This window comes from Nicotiana tabacum, chromosome 3, assembly GCF_000715075.1.
Source record: "Nicotiana tabacum cultivar K326 chromosome 3, ASM71507v2, whole genome shotgun sequence".
Taxonomy (NCBI): Eukaryota; Viridiplantae; Streptophyta; class Magnoliopsida; order Solanales; family Solanaceae; genus Nicotiana; species Nicotiana tabacum.
In genome coordinates this window covers 77,289,444-77,310,615 of record NC_134082.1, presented here as the reverse complement: position 1 = coordinate 77,310,615, position 21,172 = coordinate 77,289,444, and the positions used below count along the sequence as shown (strand labels likewise).

The 21,172-nt window shown below is 41.8% G+C and overlaps 1 pseudogene; it reads left to right on the top strand.

Moving 5' to 3' along the window:
- Nucleotides 1-15,421: 15,421 nt before the first annotated feature.
- LOC107759845 (uncharacterized) lies at nucleotides 15,422-16,676 on the top strand (annotated as a pseudogene).
- Nucleotides 16,677-21,172: the final 4,496 nt, after the last annotated feature.

Here is a 21,172-nt window from a genome sequence, read left to right as displayed (position 1 = left end):
GGTAATTGCGTGTGATTGCTATATTACGATCCCGACTAATCAAACTTGCCCTAGAATTTACTACCCGTTAGGTAACCACCTAAGTGGAAATCATGACCCTAGATCCTTTATCATTTGAAAAACAACCAAAATCAAAAGCATTGTCTTCTAGTTTATTAATTGCAATCAATAGCTTAAAGTAGAAATAGAAACATCCAACAAGAATGTGGAAGTGCAAATTGAGGTACATTATACAATTATACTAGGTGTATACCTAATCCCATTTCTAACTCCCTGAGGATTCGACCTCGACTCGCATTGGGTTTTATTATTGCTTCGACAGCCTCACTACTTATATTTGTGGTATGAGTTTGGGCGACAACAATTTTTGGTGTCGTTGCCGGGAAGTTAAACGGATTTAGCGATTTATCTAGGTTTTTGTGTGCTTTGTCTTCTTATCCTTGCGAGTCACTAATTTTGTTTTTGAATTGATTTTAGGTATGAAAATGGCTCTTAACAACAAGCCCATCGAAAATGTTCCATTGGGGGAGGAAGTGGACTATGATCAAATGGATGAGCTTTCTCGTGAACCTCAAGCTAATAGACGAGGTCGCCCGCCTCAAGATAATGTGCCCGCCCCTCCCCCACCTCCACCAAGAGCGGCAGCCCACCGATAATTACCAAACGAGGGTTATGCAAGTGCTATTGTCCCGCCACGCATTAGGGCGGGCAACTTCCAAATCACCAATGTGATGCTTACACTACTTGAGCAACGGGGATTCTTCACCGGGGCTCCAAATCAAAATGCCTACAATCTCAAGGGGTTTGTCGATACTTTTGGGGGGAGCAAGAAAACAAATGTCTCTGAGGACGCGCTGAGGTTGAGGCTATTTCCCTTTTCTCTACGGGGAAAGGCATTGGACTAGTTAAAGAGATTGCCCAATCATTCCATCCACACTTGGGATGAGTTGGCAGAGAAATTCATTTCCAAATTCTTCTCTTCGAGACATATGGCCACATTTGGTATGAGATTCTTGCATTCAAGCAAGAACCCAATGAGCCATTGCACGAGATTTGGGAAAGATATCATACCATGGTTAAAGAGTGCCCAAACAATGATATGACTGAGGCCATGATCCAACAGACCTTCTACAGAGGGATCAACACAAATAATCAATGTGTGGTTAACCAAATCGCTGGGGGGAACTTCATGAACACGCCTTATGCCGAAACTTGTGAAATTCTTGATGAGATGGCGTATACCTCTTCGGCATGGCAAAGTAGAGCCAATGTTCCGTAAGGTGACCCTAATGTTATTCACCTACACAAGGAGTTACATGATCATGGGCAAGCTATTGTCAAGTTGACAACTAACATGAACCAATTGGCCAAAGCTCTGTTTCAACAAGTTCAAGGGCCGAATAAGTGCATGCAATGGAAGGTGTGAATATGATGGCAAACAAAAAAGGGCAACAAGGTCAACAAATGCAAAACCGTACGGAATATTTTATGCAAGATGATAGTGGTTATGATCAAGGTGATTCATTCAATAAGCAAGAAGAAGAAGTTCAATATGTCAACAATTATCAAGGCCAAAGAAACAATGCTCAAGGACAAAATCAACAATAATGGAGGTCACAAAGAAACCAAGGCAATTGGAACAACCAAGGCTACCAAGGCAATTGGAGTGGTGGAAACAACAATCAAAGCAATTGGAATAATCAAGGTAACCAAGGCAATTGGAGAGGTAATCATCAAGGAAATTGGAGTAACAACAATCAAAGCAATTGGGGAGGTAATAATCAAGGAGGGCGGAACAACAACAACAACAACAACAACAACAACAACCGGGGGCCGGATTTCAATGGCCTTCGATGTTCAAACAACGAAGCAATCCAACTCAATATCCTTCTCAAGGCCCGAGATTTTCTTCCAATGAAATGGGTAGAATTGAAAACATGTTTAAATAGATGATGGAGAAGAATGTTGACTCCGATGCTCAATTAGCCTCGCACAACACTTCTATTCGGAATTTGGAGGTTCAATTAGGCCAAATCTCACAAGCTTTGAACACTCATCCTAAAGGGGGTACTTCCTAGTGATACGGTGGTAAACCCAAAGGATGGGAATAATACGGGACATGATATGACCGTGACTACTAGAAGTGGAAAAGGTGGAGATATAACCACCTCAAATCAAAGAAGGATTGTGGATGAAGATGTTATGGTTCAAGAAGATGAAATCCCAAGAAATGAGATTCAAGCTAATGAAGAAGTGAGAATTGATATAGGTGAAAGTGTGGATGAGACGCAAGAAGAGGTGAACCCGTCTAGGGAACACGTGATTGACATGCCGGATCCGGTAGTGCTAAAGGCTAAGGCACCAACGCCAAGGCCTCCTCATCCATACCCTCAAAGGATTGCAAATCAAAACAGTGAAAACCAATTCAAAATTTTTATTGATATGATAAAGAGTTTGTCAATTAATGTGTCGTTGGTTGAGGCAATGGAACAAATACCGGGATATGTAAAATTCATGAAGGATTTGGTAACCAAGAAAAGATCAATGAATTGTGAAACCATCAAGATGACCCATCAAGTGAGTGCTATTGTGCACTCAATGGCTCCGAAATTGGAAGATCCGGGCACTTTCACAATCCCTTGCACTATTGGGAGCACTGATTTTTCCAAAACATTATGTAATCTCGGGGAAAGTATCAACTTGATGCCCTATTCGGTGTTCAAAACTTTGGGAATTGGGAACCAAGGCCCATATCAATGAGGTTGCAAATGGTAGATCGAACAATGAAGAGATCTTTGGGTATTATTGATGATGTATTGGTTTGAGTTGACAAGTTCATCCTCCCAACGGACTTTGTGATCCATAATTGTAAAGTGGACTATGAGGTGCCTATCATTTTAGGTAGCCTTTCCTCTCTACAGGGAAGGCTCTTGTTGATGTGGAAGCCCGTGAGCTCACTTTCGAGGTGGGTGACAAAAAGGTGGTCTTCCATGTGTGCAAATTAATGAGGCAGCCGAATAGTAATGAAGTTTGTTCGTTCATGGATTTGGTGACGGATGTGATTGTTGATGATGCTAGTGCCACAATGAATGTTGAAGACAAATTGGAAGTTGTTTTGCTCAAACTTGATGATGATGATGAGGAGCGTGATAGCTATGTGGAGTGTGTAAATTCATTACATGGTATGGGGTTGTACACTTATGAGCCCCGAAAGATTTCTTTGGATCTTGAAAATCGGAAGACTCATCCAACAAAGCCCTCAATCGAGGAGCCTCCTACCTTGGAGTTAAAGCCATTGCCCCCGCATCTCGGGTATGAATTCCTCGGCCCTTCTTCTACTTTACCGGTTATCCTTTCTTTTTGCTTAACTAACATGCACGTAGAGTCCACATTGTAGGTGTTACAAAGGAGGAAAAAATCAATCGGATGGACTTTGGCGGATATCCGGGGTAAGCCCCGCATTTTGCATGCACAAGATTATTTTGGAGGAGGGTGCCAAACCCTCCGCTGAACATCAAAGGAGGCTAAATGAAGCAATGCAATAGGTGGTGAAGAAGGAGATAATTAAGTGGTTAGATTCTGGGGTTGTGTACCCTATTTCTGATAGCTCGTGGACATCTCCGGTGCAATGTCTCCCAAATAAAGGGGGCATGATTGTGGTAACAAATGACAAGAATGAATTGATCCCAGCAAGAACCATCACCGGGTGAAGAGTGTGCATGGACTATATGAAGCTCAACAAAGTTACTCAAACAGATTATTTCCCCTTCCATTTCTTGAACAAATGCTCGATAAGTTGGTCGGACATGTTTTTTATTGCTTTCTTAATGGATACTCCGGCTATAACCAAATCCTTATTGCTCATGTGGACTAAGAGAAGACCACTTTCACTTGTCCCTATGGTACTTTCGCATTCTCGGGGATGCATTTTGGGTTGTGTAATGCACCAGCGACTTTTCAACTGTGTATGATGGCTATTTTTACCGACATGGTGGAGGATATTCTTGAGGTATTTATGGATGATTTTTCTGTGGTTGGAAATTCATTTGAAGATTTTTTGAACAATTTGGATAGGTTATTGGCTAGATGTGAAGAGACAAATTTGGTGTTGAATTGAGAGAAGTGTCACTTCATGGTCGAGGAAGGCATTGTCCTCGACCACAAAATTTCAAAGCATGGTATTGAGGTCAACAAGGCTAAGATTGAGGTGATCTCCAAACTCCCTCCCCCAATACCCGTGAAGGGAGTGAGGAGCTTCTTGGCTCATGTGGGTTTCTATCGCCGATTCATCAATGACTTTTCCAAGGTGGTGAACCCATTGTGAAAATTTTTGGAGAATGATGTCAAGTTCCATTTCAATGAAGATTGTATGAAGGCATTCGAGTTGCATAAGTTCAAGTTGACTACTACTCCTATTATCACCGCACCAGATTGGAGCTTGCCTTTTGAGCTCATGTGTGATGCTAGTGATGTTGCAATTGGAGCGGTGTTGGGGCAAAGAATCAACAAAATCTTCCATTCGGTCTACTATGCTAGCAAGACCATGAATGATGCCCAAGTCAACTACACAGTGACCGAAAAGGAGCTACTTGCTATTATTTTTTCCATGGAGAAGTTACAGACGTATTTGATGGGTACTAAGGTGATTGTTTATACCAACCATGTGGCGCTTCAATATTTAATGAGCAAGAGATATTCTAAGGAAAGGTTGATGCGGTGGGTGCTACTATTGCAAGAGTTTGATCTAAAGATTCAAGACCACAAGGGTAGTGAAAATCAAGTGGCGGACCACTTATTCCGTTTGGAGGAGGACGGGAGGCCAAATGATGGCCTTAATATCAATGATTCATTTCTCGACGAGAAACTCCTAGTCATCTCAATGACCGGGATGCCATGGTTTGCCGATTTAGCCAATTATCTTGGGAGCGGCATTATACCGAATAAGTTCTCTTCAAATCAAAGGAAGAAGCTCAAACGGGATTGCTTGGATTATTATTGGGATGAGCCGTATCTTTTTTGGATATGTACCGATGGTGTGATCCGGTGATGTGTGCCGGAAGAAGAACAAATGGGAATTCTTGAGGTTTGCCACTCTCCGCCATATGGTGGTCACCATGGTGGAGCTAGAATGGCTAAAAAGTTTTTGACTTGTGGATTCTATTGGCCTACCCTATACAAGGATGCTAGTGAGCTTGTCAAGCATTGTGATGAGTGCCAAAGGGCCGGTGGGATTTCTAAGTAGAATGAGATGCCCCTTACCACCATTTTAGAGATTGATATCTTTGATGTTTGGGGTATTGGTTTCATGGGTCCGTTCGTGAGATCTTGTGGGAACACTTACATTTTGGTAGTTGTGGACAATGTGTCAAAATGGGTTGAAGTTGTGCCTTTACCCAACTACGAAGCTCGAAGTGTGGTGGCATTCTTGAAAAAGAACATCTTCACAAGGTTTGGTACTCCGAGGGCCATTATTAGTGATAGGGGTTAGCATTTTTACAACCGAGCTTTGATACCTTACTCACAAAGTATGGTGTCACTCATAAAGTCTCAACCCCCTACCATCCTCAAGCAAGCGGACAGGTTGAAGTCTCCAACCGGGAGATCAAGAGTATTTTGTCAAAGACAGTCAATGCCAACCAGACGGATTGGTCAAGAAAACTTGATGATGCTCTTTGGACTTATAGAACGGCCTACAAAACACCGATCGGGATGTCTCCATACCGGTTGGTGTTCGGGAAGGCATGCCATCTTCCGGTAGAACTTGACCATAAGGCCATGTGGGCTTTGAAGAAGTTGAACCTTGAATGGGATGTCGCGGAAAATCTAAGGGTGTCACAATTGAATAAGCTTGATGAATTACTGTACCATACCTATATAAGTTCGTCCTTTTACAAGCAGAATATGAAGTACCTCCATGACAAGTACATCCACAACAAGAAGTTTAAAAAGGTGATCTTGTGCTAGTGTTCAATTCCCGATTAAGGATGTTTCCGGGCAAGTTGAAATCTAAATGGAGTGGCCCCTTTGAAGTAGTGAATGTAACCCCCTTTGGTGCTCTAGATTTGAAAAATAAGAATGATGAGGTTTTTAGAGTCAATAGGCATTGGGTTAAACATTATCTTGGCAAGGTTGATGATGGCCACGTTGTGGCGGTTCTTCATTTCAAGTGATTGGTAATTTGCGTCGTGCCACGATGTTAAATCAGGCGCTTCTTGGGAGGCAACCCATGTGTCTTTTTCTTTTTCTTGGTTTTTTTCTTTAGATTATATAGGCTTTGTTTTGTGCTAACTAGTTTTGAAGTGTATGAAGGAATGGGTGTGCATTGCAGGGACTGTGCGTGAAAAATTTGGCTAAGTGTCACAATAGTGTGGACCGCACCAAAATTAAGACCGCACAACCACTCTGCGGCTGCACAATTCTGTGTATGGTCGCACAAATGGAAGGGCAAAAATGCATAGTCTCTGAAGTTTGGCCTATCAAAAGTTCTTAACAAATTGCGGCCGCACACATTTTTGTGATGTCCGCACTAATTTTGCGGCCACACTCACTTTTATGCGGTCCGCAACGATATTTCACATGGGCAGGTAATGTGTGCGGCTGCACTCAAAATTATGCGGCCGCACTCAGGTAGATCCGGGCCTGACGGGTCAAAACTATAAATAGAGTCTCTCACATGTTTTTACACTTTACACTCTTCGACTAAGCTAACACAGTGCATATCCCCATTGCTCTCAAATCTTCCCTCATTTCATCAAGTTAGATTCTTGCCTGCATCTTCATTACTGGTATGTTAATTTCATCTATAGATTCTTCATTTTTGTTTTGTTTTGTTCTTTGATTTAGGGTTAATTACATGCCTAAGAATGTCAATAGTTAGTCATTGTTGCTTAGCTTCATGTGGGTAGCATCTTGAATGTTAATTGGGGCCTGGGTAAGTAGCTAAACATGTTTAGTTGCTCAAACCATATCTAAATTGTGAAAAAGCTGCATGAACCCTAACTCACTGTCGGTGGCATTCAAATTGTGCAGCCACACTCATTTTTGTGGCGTTTGCACTTTGAGCTTTGCAGCCGCACACACTTTTGTGCGGTCCGCAGTGGACTTGTGCGGCCGCACTCAAAATTGTGCTCCTGCAGTAGACTTATGCGGCCGTACTCATTATTGTGTGGTCCGCACTGATGAAACATCAGAGACACCGGTAGTTTGAACTTAAGTTTGTGCGGTCGCAGTCAAAACTGTACAGTCCACACTGGGTAGTTTGTCGCCGCACTCACTTTTGTGCTGTCCGCACTATCCTTCTGAGACTATTTTCCTGCAACTTTGAACAATGATTCTATATACATTATGAACCTTAATTCTAATTGATTTCTATTACTTATGTGTTGCAGAGAATGGTTCGATCACATGGCAAAGGAGATATATCAAAAGGGAGGGAAGAACCCTCCCGAGGTCGGGGCCGAGACAGAAGCAATCTTCCTCTAGCAATTCAAAGAGCAATAAGTAAGAAAGCCACAGCCAATAGAGCCCCTAATACCTCTGAGAACAGTGAGTATGTTCCCTCCCAGGAAGCTTCTGAGGGTAACTCTATGCAAGCAGCCGGAAACCCAATCAAAACAAATCCCAGGGTGATTTCATTTGGTAGATGAGTCATCTTCCGCTACCAGTTCGTCTGAAGGTTCGGAAGAGGGCAGTCAAGATTCTGAGCCCTCTTCCTCACATGCTCCACCTGCTCCAATCAATTTAGACGATGATGATAATGTCCCAGATGATGGTATAGGGGACGATACTATAGTGGGAGGTTTAGAGAGGTTAAGGAGGCCAGAGATATGGGAAGATAGATTTATTAGTGCCACTGCCTTTGCAAAGTTTATAGAATGGTAGACATAGAGGTCGCTAACTCTTGAGCGATAATTGTTTATGAAATATTTGCACAAGCATAACCCCAATGTCCTTAGACAATTTCAGGAGCGAAAAGGATGGAAATGGTTCACCCACAACATTCTATAAACAAATAAGCACTTGGTCAAAAATTCTATGCAACCGTTGTTCACACAAAAAAGGGTACCAAGGTGATAAAAGTGCGAAATCTGAAAATCTAATTCGACTCATGTGCATTGAATTCATATGTGGGGTTTGAAGAAGTGGAGGCAGTGCAGTATTTGAAGATGCTATCTATGGGTGATGCAGCTCGCTCGTGGCTAGCTGAGATTCTGGCAATCCGAGGGTCAACATCTCTGTGGCTCGAGTTCCAATAGTTCGAGCAACCCTAAACTTTGAAGCAAAAGGGTGGCAGATATTCGTGTGTAACCGCATTTATCCTTGCCTCAATGAGAACTTACTCCCACTTCTCCATGCAATTTTAGTGGCATCCATTATGGCTGGGTATCCGATTAATGTTGGTGCCATAATGTCCACTAACATCTCTTTAGCTGTCCAGAAGGGTGAAAGATCATATCCGTACCCAAACTTCCTCACAAAATACTTCAAGGACCACAAAGATGGAGCCAAGGCATTATGACAGTAAGGTAAAGGCCAAGAAGCCTTTCGCATGGTACCACCTCCAGGGAGTTAACAACTCGATGTTCAAGAGTAAAGCCACTACCTCCACTGGCCAGTCTGAGGAGCCAACGGTAGTGGTTACTAATTCAGCTGTCGAGCCCTTCACAACAGCCTGTACTTCTACCGGGACATCAGCCATGCCACTTCATCTTCCAGACCACCTGCTTCTGCTAGACTATCTGTGACATTACCAGTGCCGGCTTCATCTACATATCCTCAGACTGAACTGTGAGTCTCCCAGACTTTGGCGAGTCTCAACAACTGGATGAAGGCAGCTACTACAAAGTTGACTGACATATCCAGTGTTGTTGCAGCATAGTCCTCAGCCCCAGTAGAGCCACAGGTACCTCCTTCAATGGAGGAAACATTGAAGAAGATTCTAGAGGACCAGAAAACTATCATGGCTAAAGTGGTAGCACAAGGAAAAGTCATTGAGGATTTGGGCGAACAAGTCAAAAAGATGAGAAGTCTCAGGCATCAAAGAAGTCGGTGGATATGTTGGGAAAAGAGATTGAAAATATTACATCTTCTGGTGATTTACCATTGGACCTGCTTATGGAGTCAGCAGCACAGACACCACTAATAGTACCTGAGGCACCTGAGGCAGCAGCCAGCTAGTCTGAGGAGCCAGCTGCGACTGCCCACTCCACTGAAGAGATAATCCAGATGTTCAGCAACCCTATTGTCCCACAGTCAGGTGATGATGAGATACAGCTTGAGACCGAGGGTGCTGATGATCCTATGTAGATTGAGACCACATAGGGAGTTCTCTTAACTTTCTACCATTTTCATGTTCTTATTTTTGTTAAGCATTGAGGACAATGCTTATTTTCATTTGGGGTGGTCTATTTTGATTATTTGATTTTGACATTTGACATTTGGCCTGTAATAACTCTGATACTATTTTTCTTTCATCTTTACTTTCCTTTTGGTATGTATATATTCTCCCCATTTGATATAGATATTCATTTCCCTTATGTATATATTCATTTCCCTTATGTATATATTCATTTGACTTCGGTTTGTATATTCATTTATCTTGCTTTCCGTAGTTTATTTCATAGCTTCTTTAGTTTGATTTTCCTACGTAGTATAACTTATTATTTACTATAGTAGCTTCTTTTTAATTTGCTAGCTTCTTTTTACGTTTTGAGTGAGCAATAAGCCTTTTGTTTACTTAATGCCACGGTTCTTTCCAAAGGTGGATTATGTGTAAATCGGGTGGCTCTTCCCAACGATGGATGGCGTGACAACCTTCTTAAGGGATTGAGTCTGTTTTCTTTTATGCTTTGGAAAATATATTAGTAATAAATAAAAGGGGTCTCAAGCATTCTTCACTTGGTACCAACACATTTACCTATGATCGTATGGTTAAAAACAAGTTGTTGGCAGAAAATAGCTTTAGTTGTGACCCTAGTTGTGACCCTTTTGACTCTTGTGTTGACTTAAGCAGTTATCGAGTGGTTCAAGTCAATCCATTTGTGATTCTCAATCTTAGCTAGGGTTGTTGTGGGCCCTCGACTCGGTTCTCTTTAGAAAACCAGAAGCGTGAGAGGTGAGATGTTTAGTTATAAGTACAAGTACCCGTGCCAATAGTCCAGAACCTTCCTCGAATGTGTTTCTAGGCGAAATTCTAAGTGTAGCTTGTCTTGAGAAATGATTGTAGGCTCTCCTTGATCAAATTTAAAATTTGAAATCTTCCATATCCTACCAATGTGATATACCTAGTCAACCTCTTTGAGCCGAACCCCTTTCTCTTTCAATAATCATGCTACAAGCCTTTATCCGTTTTGTAATGATCCTCTCTTGGCACCTGATCTTTCCTTAGCATTCTTGAGAAACAATTGGCAAAAACATAAGTTTGGGGGAGAGATGAGGAGTTTGAAAGTGATAAAAGGTACAAATAAGAGGAATAAAGGAAGAAAAGGGAAGCCAAAGAAAAGAAAGAAAGAACAAAAAGAAGAATTCCAAAAAAAAGTGAATAAGGTAGAAATTTGAAAGGATTCAAAGAAAACAATGACGAAAGGCATGGAGTAAATATAAAAGGAGAAAAATGAATGCCATGATCAAGAAAGAGTGATGATACGTCTCTCTAGTTCCCCCGAGGAAGAAGAAAATGACTCAAAGAGTCGAGAAAGTATGAGCCGAAAAGAGAAAATGGAGTGCTTAAGGAAAGATGAAACTATTCTATTCCAACAACTCCTACCTTGGTCCAAAAGCCTTCATTACATCCCGCAAAAGCCCTACATGATTTCAAGTTGAGTGAGATTACATTAGTGGTGATTTACATAAGGGGCAAGCTTATGGTACTTGAAGCCAGCCTTGTGACGTTCTTTTAAGAGAGATGAGCAAACTTTTCACAATCTTTGCTTCGAATGTTACATTCTAAAATAAGATTTGATAATTGAGAGTAGAGGAGGAGGAGTTTGGGATCTACAATGACCTACATGAAAGAGCGAGCTTCCTTAATAAATATAGTCAACTCTTGATGCTCTAGTGTCACACTAGAACTATTGTACTCAAAAGGTCAAATCATTGCGTAATTGATAATTCATATGTGTTGTGGATAATTGTTGGTCCCAATTGATGTGTAATTGATTCACCTTAGGTTAGCTGAAATATCCCTTTTTCTAGTGAAGGTAGGAATTGTCTTATTTGCTTGAGAATAAGCAAAAACTTAAGTTTGGGGGAGTTAATAAGTAGGGATTTTGACCGCTTATTTGCTCTCTTTTACTTTTGTTTTAGCTCAAAAATGCTTAAAGGCATTCCCGAAAACTAATGAAATGTGCTTGCTTGCAGGAATATTGGGAAACGAGTCAAAAAAGTCAAAATCAACTCATAAAAGAGTCAAAAGTGAACAAGAACCAAAACAGGGCAAAAAGGCCGCAGAAGAGAGATTCAGAGAGTAGTCTTTGGGCCAGAAGAAGGCATACAGAATGCACCAAAATTGTGTGGCCGCAGAAGATCAAGTGCAGCCGCACTCATTATTATGTGGTCCGCGGGAGTGAAGAATCAGAGAGTTAGGTTCAAGTCCAAAGGCAAGGAGTGCGGACCGCATCATTTTTGTGCGGCCACACCCATTTTTATGCGGACCCCAGAAGCCCCGAAGTTCCAAGACCAAGTTCCAAAGAATGCGGACCGCACGATAATTGTGCGGCCGCAGAAGCTCATTGTGCGGACCACACTAGAATTATGCGGCCGCACAACCTTCACAGGGGTATTTTGGTCTTAGTATAAATAGAACTTTTTGTCATTTTTAGGTTAAGTTTAGTTTTCAGAAGTGCACCAGAGCCATTTTCTTTTCTGTTTTGAGTAATTTTGTACTAGATTAACTTCTAAATATTAGATTTTCTTTATCTAATCAATTATTATGCATTCTATCTTAATTTCTTCTTGTATTTCTTCATTTTTCATGAGTAGCTAAATTTCTAGTTGGGGTTGTGGCCTAACCCTAGTGTGGATACTTAATGGGTATTTAATTTAGGGCTTGTTTGTGATTGGGTTAGTGATATTTGGCCTTGTTCATGCTTGAATTCAAGAATTAATGGTTGCAAATATTGATTCATGCCTATTTAACTTAGTCTCTACTTGAGAAAGAGAGACTAAGTCTAGGAGAACTTGGCTAACAAGGAATTGGGGTGAACTCAAGAAATTGATAGCCCCAATTAAAGGGTCAAATCTAGAGATAGTAAGACCCGACTTAAGCATATATCACTTGATTTGTGCAATACTCATTTGGACTTGAGAAAGCCAAATTGGGCAAAATCACTCAAACTACCGAGAGGTATAGAGTGGGTAATTACGTGTGATTGCTATATTATAACCCCGACTAATCAAAGTTTCCCTAGAGTTTACTACCCGTTAGGTAACCACCTAGGTGGAAGTCACAACCCTAGATCCTTTATCATTTGAAAAACAACCAAAACCAAAAACATTGTCTTCTAATTTATTAATTGCAATCAATAGCTTAAACTAGAAATAGAAACAACCAACAAGAGTGTGGAAGTACACATTGAGGCACATTATACAATTACACTAGGTGTATACCTAATCCCATTTCTGACTCCCTAAGGATTTGACCCTGACTCGCGTTGGGTTTTATTATTTATTCGACCGCCTCACTACCTATATTTGTGTTACGACCCGGATTTCCCACCCTCGGGAGTCGTGAGGGCGCCTACTAATGAGAGTTAGGCAAGCCAATCCTTAACTGCTTACATCATTATCAAATTACTTCTTTTAACATTTAACAGTGATAGCATGAAAATAGCGGAATTAAATAAATAAGCGGAAGACTTACATTAAAGAAACTGAACGTAAATGCGGAAATCAACATAAGCCTCTACCCAAGAACTGGTGTCACATTACTCACGAACTACTAAGAGTACTAAATACAACCGTTTGAAAGAAGATATAAATTGTTTGTCTCGAATACATGGGATAACAGGCCTATGGACGCCTGCAATGCTACCTAGGTGTCTCACTGGACTGAAGGCTAGCTCCCAAGCTACTGCTGCGGTCCGATACCTAGATCTGTGCAAAAGAGAAAGAGTGTAGTATCAGTACAACCGGCCCCATGTACTGAGTAAGTGTCGAGCCTAACCTCGACGAAGTAGTGACGAGGCTAAGACGAGGCAGTGTAACTTAACCTGCAACATTATATAATATAAAGAAATAAAACAATTCTACACCAACAAGAAAGATAAACTGTAACATTAAATAAAATAGCTCAGTTGCCTATTCCAGGCCTCAGCTATAAATAAAATCTCACACAAATCTCCAAATTTCCAATCTTCACATTAAAATAACCATATGTGTAGAGTATGAGAAACAATAGAGTAAAACAATAAAAAAAAATTCCAAATCTTGTATTAATAATCAGTAAAACATAAATGTCCTCCCTTATCACTGTCTTGTTGCGGCGTGTAACCCGATCCCACCTGTCCACCCTTATCTCTATCATTTATTTCACCTGTCCACCCTTATCGCTATCATTTATTTCACCTGTCCACCTTTATCGCTATCATTTATTTCAACTGTCCACCCTTGTCGCCATCATTTATATCACATATCCACCCTTATTACTATCATTTATTTCACTTGTCCACCCTTGTCGCTATCATTTATTTAATTTATTAAAACTTTCACAATTCAGGCCAAGCCTTTCACAACACTTTTATCTCAACAAATGTAAACAGAAAACTGTACTTCTCATAAACTCATCAATATTATCTCAAAATGAAACCAGTAGGAATATATATATATATATCGTAAAACAACGTCAACCCACTCAATTTTTATGTACAATAATAATACCAAGGAAAACAACAAAAAAATAATAATAATTGCAATAAGGCTTCACAACAAATTAACAAGCAAAGTAATCATAGAAACAACAATGAACATGAAACAATTAAAACATGAAGCAATTATATTGGAAATTGGGAAAGGATCATATAAGCAGAAAATTTGGTGGTGCATAGATACTCGTCACCTCACCTATACACCACACACATGAAATTTCACATAATAATTAAGTTGGGGATTCCTATTCCCTCAAGTCAAGGTTAAACCAAGCACTTACCTCGCTTTGCAAATTCAATCAATTACTCGACCACAACTTTCCCTTTTGAATTTGTCTCCAAATGCTTCAAGTCTATTCACAAATAATTCGAAATACTCAACACGGATCGTAGGAATGAATTGCATAAGAATTTACTAATTTTCCGGATAAAAATCCGAAATTCATTTTAATATTCAGTAGTGGGACCCACATTTCGAATCCCAAAAAAACTTACGAAATCCGAACACCCATTCTGATACGAGTTCAACCATACCAATTTTATCCAATTCGGATAACAACTCGACCCTCAAATCTTCAAATTAAACTAAGAGAGTTTTCAAGATTTTCCCAACTAAAATCACCAATTAAGTGCCAAAACTAGTAATAGATTCGGGTAATCTAACCAAAATTAAGTTAAGAACACTTACCCCGTTGTTTTCTCGGAAAATATCCCGAAAATCGCCTCTCCCCGAGCTCCATTTTGCTAAAAATGGAAAATGGGTTCAGAAGTTACATTCTGTCCAGAATGTTTTTGGGGTACTGTTCACTCGTTTTTACTGTTCACGGGGTACTGTTCATGGCTACTGTTCACAGGGTACTATTCATGGCTACTGTTTACGGGGGTACTATTCATGGGTTCTGTTCACGGGTATTGTTTCTGCAATTTTTCTTAAATTTTCTGCAATTTTCCTTAAATTTTCTGCAATTTTCCTAAGTCCGAAATCACTCTGAGACACCTCTGAAACACTCCCGAGCCCTCGGGGCTCCTAACGAAACACATACACTAACTCAACAACATCCTACAAATTTAACCGTGCGATCAAATCGCTAAAATAACGTCATATACCACGAATTAAGCTTTAAAATCCAAGAATTCTTTCAAATTTCATAAAACATCGAATTTTCCATTTTTGAGTCCGAAACACGTCAAACGACGTCCGTTTTCAACCAAACTTTACAAAAAGTGCTTAATCCATATATAAGACCTATACTAGGCGCCGGAACCAAAATACGGGTTCGATACCATCACTTTCTAATCAAATTTCATTTCCATTTTCCTTAAATATTTTCAGGAAACAATTTTTACTCAAAAATTCATTTCTCGGGCCTGGGACTTCAGAATTTGATTTTGGGTATACGCCCAAGTCCCATATTTTCCTACGGATCTCCCGGAACAGTGAAATTACGGGTCCGAATCCGTTTACCCAAAATGTTGACCGAAGTCAACTCAATTGAGTTTTAAAGCTTTAGTTCACAATTTAATCCATTTTTCAGAGCAAAAGGATTCATCGATTGCAGATGGCCGGTAATGGGATTCACCCATACCACCAATAATGGCCTCCAGCTCCAGGCCCTCCGCCTGCCTCTGCTGTAGCTCCGCCACATCACCACCCTCCCTCAATGCCTATCGACGAGGTACGGACAATATTCATCTCTGGGCTACCGCAGGACGTAAAGGAGAGAGAATTGGTCAACCTTATGAGGTGGTTACCAGGTTATGAAGCATTTCAGGTCAATTTAAAAGGCGAAGTTCCCATGGGGTTTGCCCTATTCTCTAACCATCAATTCGCTATCGGTGCCAAGGACGCCCTTCAGGGTTTGTGTTTTGACACGGGGGCCAAATGTATTCTGCACACGGAGATGGCAAAGAAGAATCTCTTTGTCAAAAGAGGGATTGTAGTTGATTCAAATGCACATGACCAGAGTAAACGTTTGCGTACTGGGGGTGATTACACACACTCTAGTTATTCAAGTCCCTCTCCTTTCCACCCCCCTCCCCCTGCACCTGTCTGGGGACCACATGGGTATCTCGCTCAAGCTCCTCCACCATACGATCCATATGGAGGCTACCCTGTTCCTCACATGCCAATGCCTGCACCTGCTCCTGTGCCAGCACCAAGCAGTTATGTGCCAATCCAGAATACTAAAGATAACCCTCCTTGCAATACCCTATTTATTGGCAATCTTGGAGAGAATATAAACGAGGAAGAGCTCAGAGGCCTTTTCAGCGCACAACCTGGTTTTAAACAGATGAAGGTTTTGAGACAGGAAAGACATACGGTGTGTTTCATTGAATTTGAAGATGTGAATAGTGCCACCAATGTCCATCACAGTTTGCAGGGTGCTGTCATACCGAGCTCTGGTTCAGTTGGCATGCGAATTCAATATTCAAAGAATCCATTTGGGAAAAGGAAGGATGGCCACCCAGCTGCTGCCCCTAATGCAAATGGAGCTCCTCCGCCTCTTACCTACCAGTAGCTGCAGGGGATGTATTCTGTTCTCTATGCTCTGCCAAATACAAACACATCATGCAGCTGTTGCATGCATCCTTGCTATCATCAAGTCATGAGCATTAGCATCTTGACATGAACATCTTTTTGGATCATATCATATTTTATCCAAGACATGCATTTGAAGCACGGTCATCTCAAAATTTGTCAGCTTATTCAGGGTTCACATTTTATGACATGTCATAGGAAGGATGCATTTAATTTCTGGTGTTAAATCTTGTTGGTCTATTGTGTCACATGCTATTCTACATTTTGAGAATTGCTTTGCGGAATATATTTTAGTGCTAAGATAAAAAAAAAATCCATTTTTCACATAAAAACCTTCCGGAAAATTATACGAACTGCGCACGCAAGTCGACGAATTATTGATACCGCTTTTCAAGGTCTTAAAAATACCGAGATGATTATTTAATTTAAAGATGATATTTTGGCTCATCACAATTTGTGGTGTGAGTTTGGACGATATCAAGGACCCCCAGGACTTTATTTATCTTTGTAGGGGCAGACTACACATAACATGAGGATATTGGAATCCCACGGGGTGAACTTTACCACCTTTCAGCTGGAGGGCAGGGCCCGTAGATGGTGGTAGTCCTATCTTCTCGGTAGACCAGCAGGTTCTCTTCCCTTGACTTGGCCAGTTCACACGTCTCTTTCTGGATAGATATATTCCACCCTCTAAGAGGGAAGAGTTGCGATTTCATTTCGAGTAGCTCTAGCAGGGTCAGATGTCGGTGACCGACTATGAGGCGAGATTTTCTGAGTTGTCTAACCATGTACTTATGATACTCCCCACTGACGCAGAGAGAGTGCGGATGTTTGTTGTGGGTTTTCACTTTGGTATCTAGGCCACTATGGCCCGAAAGGTTAATATGGGGACTTCTTATGACCTAGTTCTGGAGATAGCTCAGAGGATTGAGGGTGTTCGTCAGTGGGGTCGAGAGTAGAAGCCGCGGGACAAGCAGTTTCAATATTTTGGAGGGTTCAGTGGTGCTCCGTCTGAGGGCAGAGGTTTGTTCGTGAGGGGTCAGTCTAGCAGGCCTACATATCTAGCATTGTCGCCTTCTTGGGGTGCTCCAGTGCTGCCCTATTTTAGCGCCATTCTAGAGAGCTCCTACCATCCACAAGCTATTCAGAGTTCCTCTAGTAGGCATTCAGGCTATCAGGGCCAGACTTCAAGTCAGCAATCCACCATTCCGAGGGTTTGTTTTGAGTGCGGGGATCTTGGCCACATGAAGAGGTTTTGTCCTAGACTTTGGGCCAAGGCAGTGTAGAAGGGTTATCATCTTATGATTACCGCACCAACTGCCGTCCGACTGCCTAGAGGCGTAGGGCAGGTGGGTAGGGGCCGTCCTAGATGTGGAAGCCAGTCAGGTGGCGCTTCAGCTAGGTTCTCTGCCTTTCCAGCCAGACCAGATGCAGTAGCTTTAGATGTCGTGATCATATGTAATGCTTCTGCCTTCGGTAGGGATGTTTCAGTACTATTTGATCTAGGTTCTACGTATTCATATGTTTCATCTCTATTTGCTCATTTTCTAGGTGTTCCTCGTGAGTCCTTAGGTACTCTTGTTTATGTGTCCACGCCAGTGGGCGATTTTGTTATTGTGGATTGGATCTATCAGTCTTGTATCATGACTTTTTGTGGTTATGGGACTAAAGCGGATCTTTTGTTGCTTGATATGACCAACTTTGAGATAATCCTGGGCATGGACTAGTTGTCTACATATCATGTCGTCCTTGATTTCCATGCCAAGACTATTACCTTGGTGATGCCAGAGTTTCCTAGATTGGAGTGAAAGGGTTCATCTGTCAGTGCATTTAGTCGGGTTATCTCTTTTATCAAGGCTCGACACATGGTCGAGAAGGGCTGCAGAGATTCCGTTGATTGGTTCAGCGCCTGTGGTTCGAGAGTTCTCTGATGTGTTTCCTTCTGATCTACCAAGCATGCCACCATATTGTGATATCAATTTCTGTATTGATTTGGCTCTAGGTACCTAGCCTATCTCTCTTTCACCATACCGCATGGCTCCAAAAGAGTGGAAGGAGTTGAAAGAACAACTTGAGGAGTTGCTAGCAAAGGGGTTCATCAGACCTTGTGTGTCACCTTGGGGTGCACCGATGTTGTTCGTGAAAAAGAAAGATAGGACTATGCCGATGTGCATTGATCACCGCCAGTTGAACAAAGTTTCCATTAAGAACAAATACCCATTGACGCGTATTGATGACTTGTTTAACCAGTTGAAGGGTACCATGGTGTTCTCTAAGATCGACTTGAGATTAGGGTATCATCAGTTGAAGATTCGTGATTTGGATGTTCCGAAAACGACTTTTCGGACTAGATATGGCCACTATGAGTTTCTAGTGATGTCGGCTTGCCTAATGTTGTGGCAGTGTTTATGGAATTGATGAACCGGGTGTTCTGGCCATATATTGACTCGTTTGTCATTGTCTTCATTTATGACATATTTATCTACTCACGTAGTATGGAGGAGCACTAGTAACACTTGAGAGTGGCGCTTTAGACCTTGTGGGAACAGAAGCTATATGCTAAGTTATCCAAGTGCGAGTTCTGGTTAGATTATGTGGCGTTATTGGGGCATGTTGTATTAGGCGAGGGTATTAAGGTAGATCCTAGGAAGATCGAGGCAGTTTAGGGTTGGCCTCGTCCTACCTTATCGACCGAGATCAGGAGTTTCTTAGGTTATATTATCGTCGGTTTGTGGAGGGATTCTCTTCTATTGCAGCACCTTTGACTAGATTGACCCAAAAGGGTGCTCCGTTCCGATGGTCTGATGATTGAGAGGCGAGCTTTCAGAAGCTCAAGACCGCATTGACTTCAACATTAGTGTTAGTGTTGCCTTCTGAATCAGGGATGTATACTATGTATTGCGATGTTTCACTCATTGGACTGGGTTGTGTATTGATGCAGGAGATACGAGTTATTGCATATGCTTCATGTTAACTGAAGCCCCACAATAAGAACTACCCAGTACATGATTTGGAGTTGGCCGAGATAGCTCATGCTCTCAAGATTTAGAGGCATTACCTTTATGGGATGTCCTGTGAGGTTTACACCGATCATTGCAACTTGCAGCATTTGTTCAAGCAGAGGGACCTCAACTTAAGGCAGTGCAGGTGGCTTGAGTTACTATAGGATTATGACATTACCATCATTTATCATCTGAGCAAGACGAATGTGGTTGCGGATGCCTTGAGCAGAAAGGCTGAAAGTATGGGTAGTTTTGCATTCATTTTAGTAGAGGAGAGGCCATTGGCTTGGGACATTCAGTCCTTGTCTAACAGACTTGTGAGGTTGGATATTTCAGAGCCCAGCCGAGTTCTTGCATGCATCATCGCTCAGTCTTCATTATTCGAGCATATCAAGGCTCGTTAGTTCGACGATCCACACTTGTTGGTTCTCAGAGAGACAGTACTACAGGGTGGTACCAAGGAGGTTGTTATCGGTGAGGATGGTGTTCTGCGGCTCCAGGGTCTCCTATGTGTTCCTAATATTTAATGGTTTGAGGGAGAATATTCTAGAAGAGGCACACAGTTCTCGATATTCTATTCATCCAAGGGCTACGAAGATGTATCACGACCTGAGGCAGCATTATTGGTTGCGGTGGATAAATATAGACAAAGTTGAGTATGTGGCGAGATGTCTAAATTGCCAACAAGTCAAGTATGAGCACCAGAGGCTAGGTGGACTACATCAGCAGATGGTTATACCTGAGTGGAAATGGGAGCGCATCACTATGGGCTTCATAGTTGGGTTGTTGCAGACCTTAAGGAAGTTTGATGTAGTTTGGATCATCTTCGACAAGTTGACCAAGTCGGTGCACTTTATTCTGGTTGTTACTACGTATTCTTTAGAGAGATTAGCCTAGATTTACATTCAGGAGATTGTTTGGTTGCATGGTGTGCCTATTTCCATCATTTTATATAGGGGCCCTCAGTTCACTTAACACTTCTGGAGAGCAGTTCAAGGTGAGTAGGGTACCCAGGTAGAGCTCAGCACAGCCTTTTATCCAAAGACTGAAGGGCAGTCGGAGCGGACGGTTCAGATTCTAGAGGATATGCTCAAGGCATGTGTCATTGAATTAGGAGTTCAGTGGGATAGATTATTTCCCTTGGCTGAGTTTGCTTACAACAACAATTATCAGCCCAACATCGAGATGGCTCCATTTGAGGCTTTGTATGGTCGGTGATGTTGTTCTCCCATCAGATGGTTTTAGTTTGGTGAGGCTAAGCTATATGGTATTGATTTGGTGAGAGATGCCTTAGAAAAGGTAAAGTTGATTCAGGAGCAACTTCGCATAGCGCAGTCCAGACAGAAGAGTTACGCTGATCAGAAGGAGCGGATTTATCATTTTTGGTGGGCGAGAAGGTTCTCTTGAAAGTCTCACCGATGAAGGGTATCATGAGGTTTAGAAAGAAGGGCAAGTTGAGCACAAGGTTCATAGGTCCATTTGAGGTATTTAGAAGAGTTGGGGAGGTTACTTATGAGCTTGATTTGCCTCCTAGTCTATCGGGAGCTCAGCCGATTTTCCACGTGTCGATGCTCCAGAAGTATCATGTCGACAGGTCGCATGTGTTAGACTATAGCACGGTTCAACTAGATGAGAGCCTGGGTTATGAGGAGGAGCCAGTTGCCATTGTTGACAGACAGGCTCGCTAGTTGAGGTCCAAGAGGATTTCTGCGGTAAAGGTTCAGTGTAGGGGTCAACCAGTCGAGGAGGCGACTTGGGATACCGAGAAG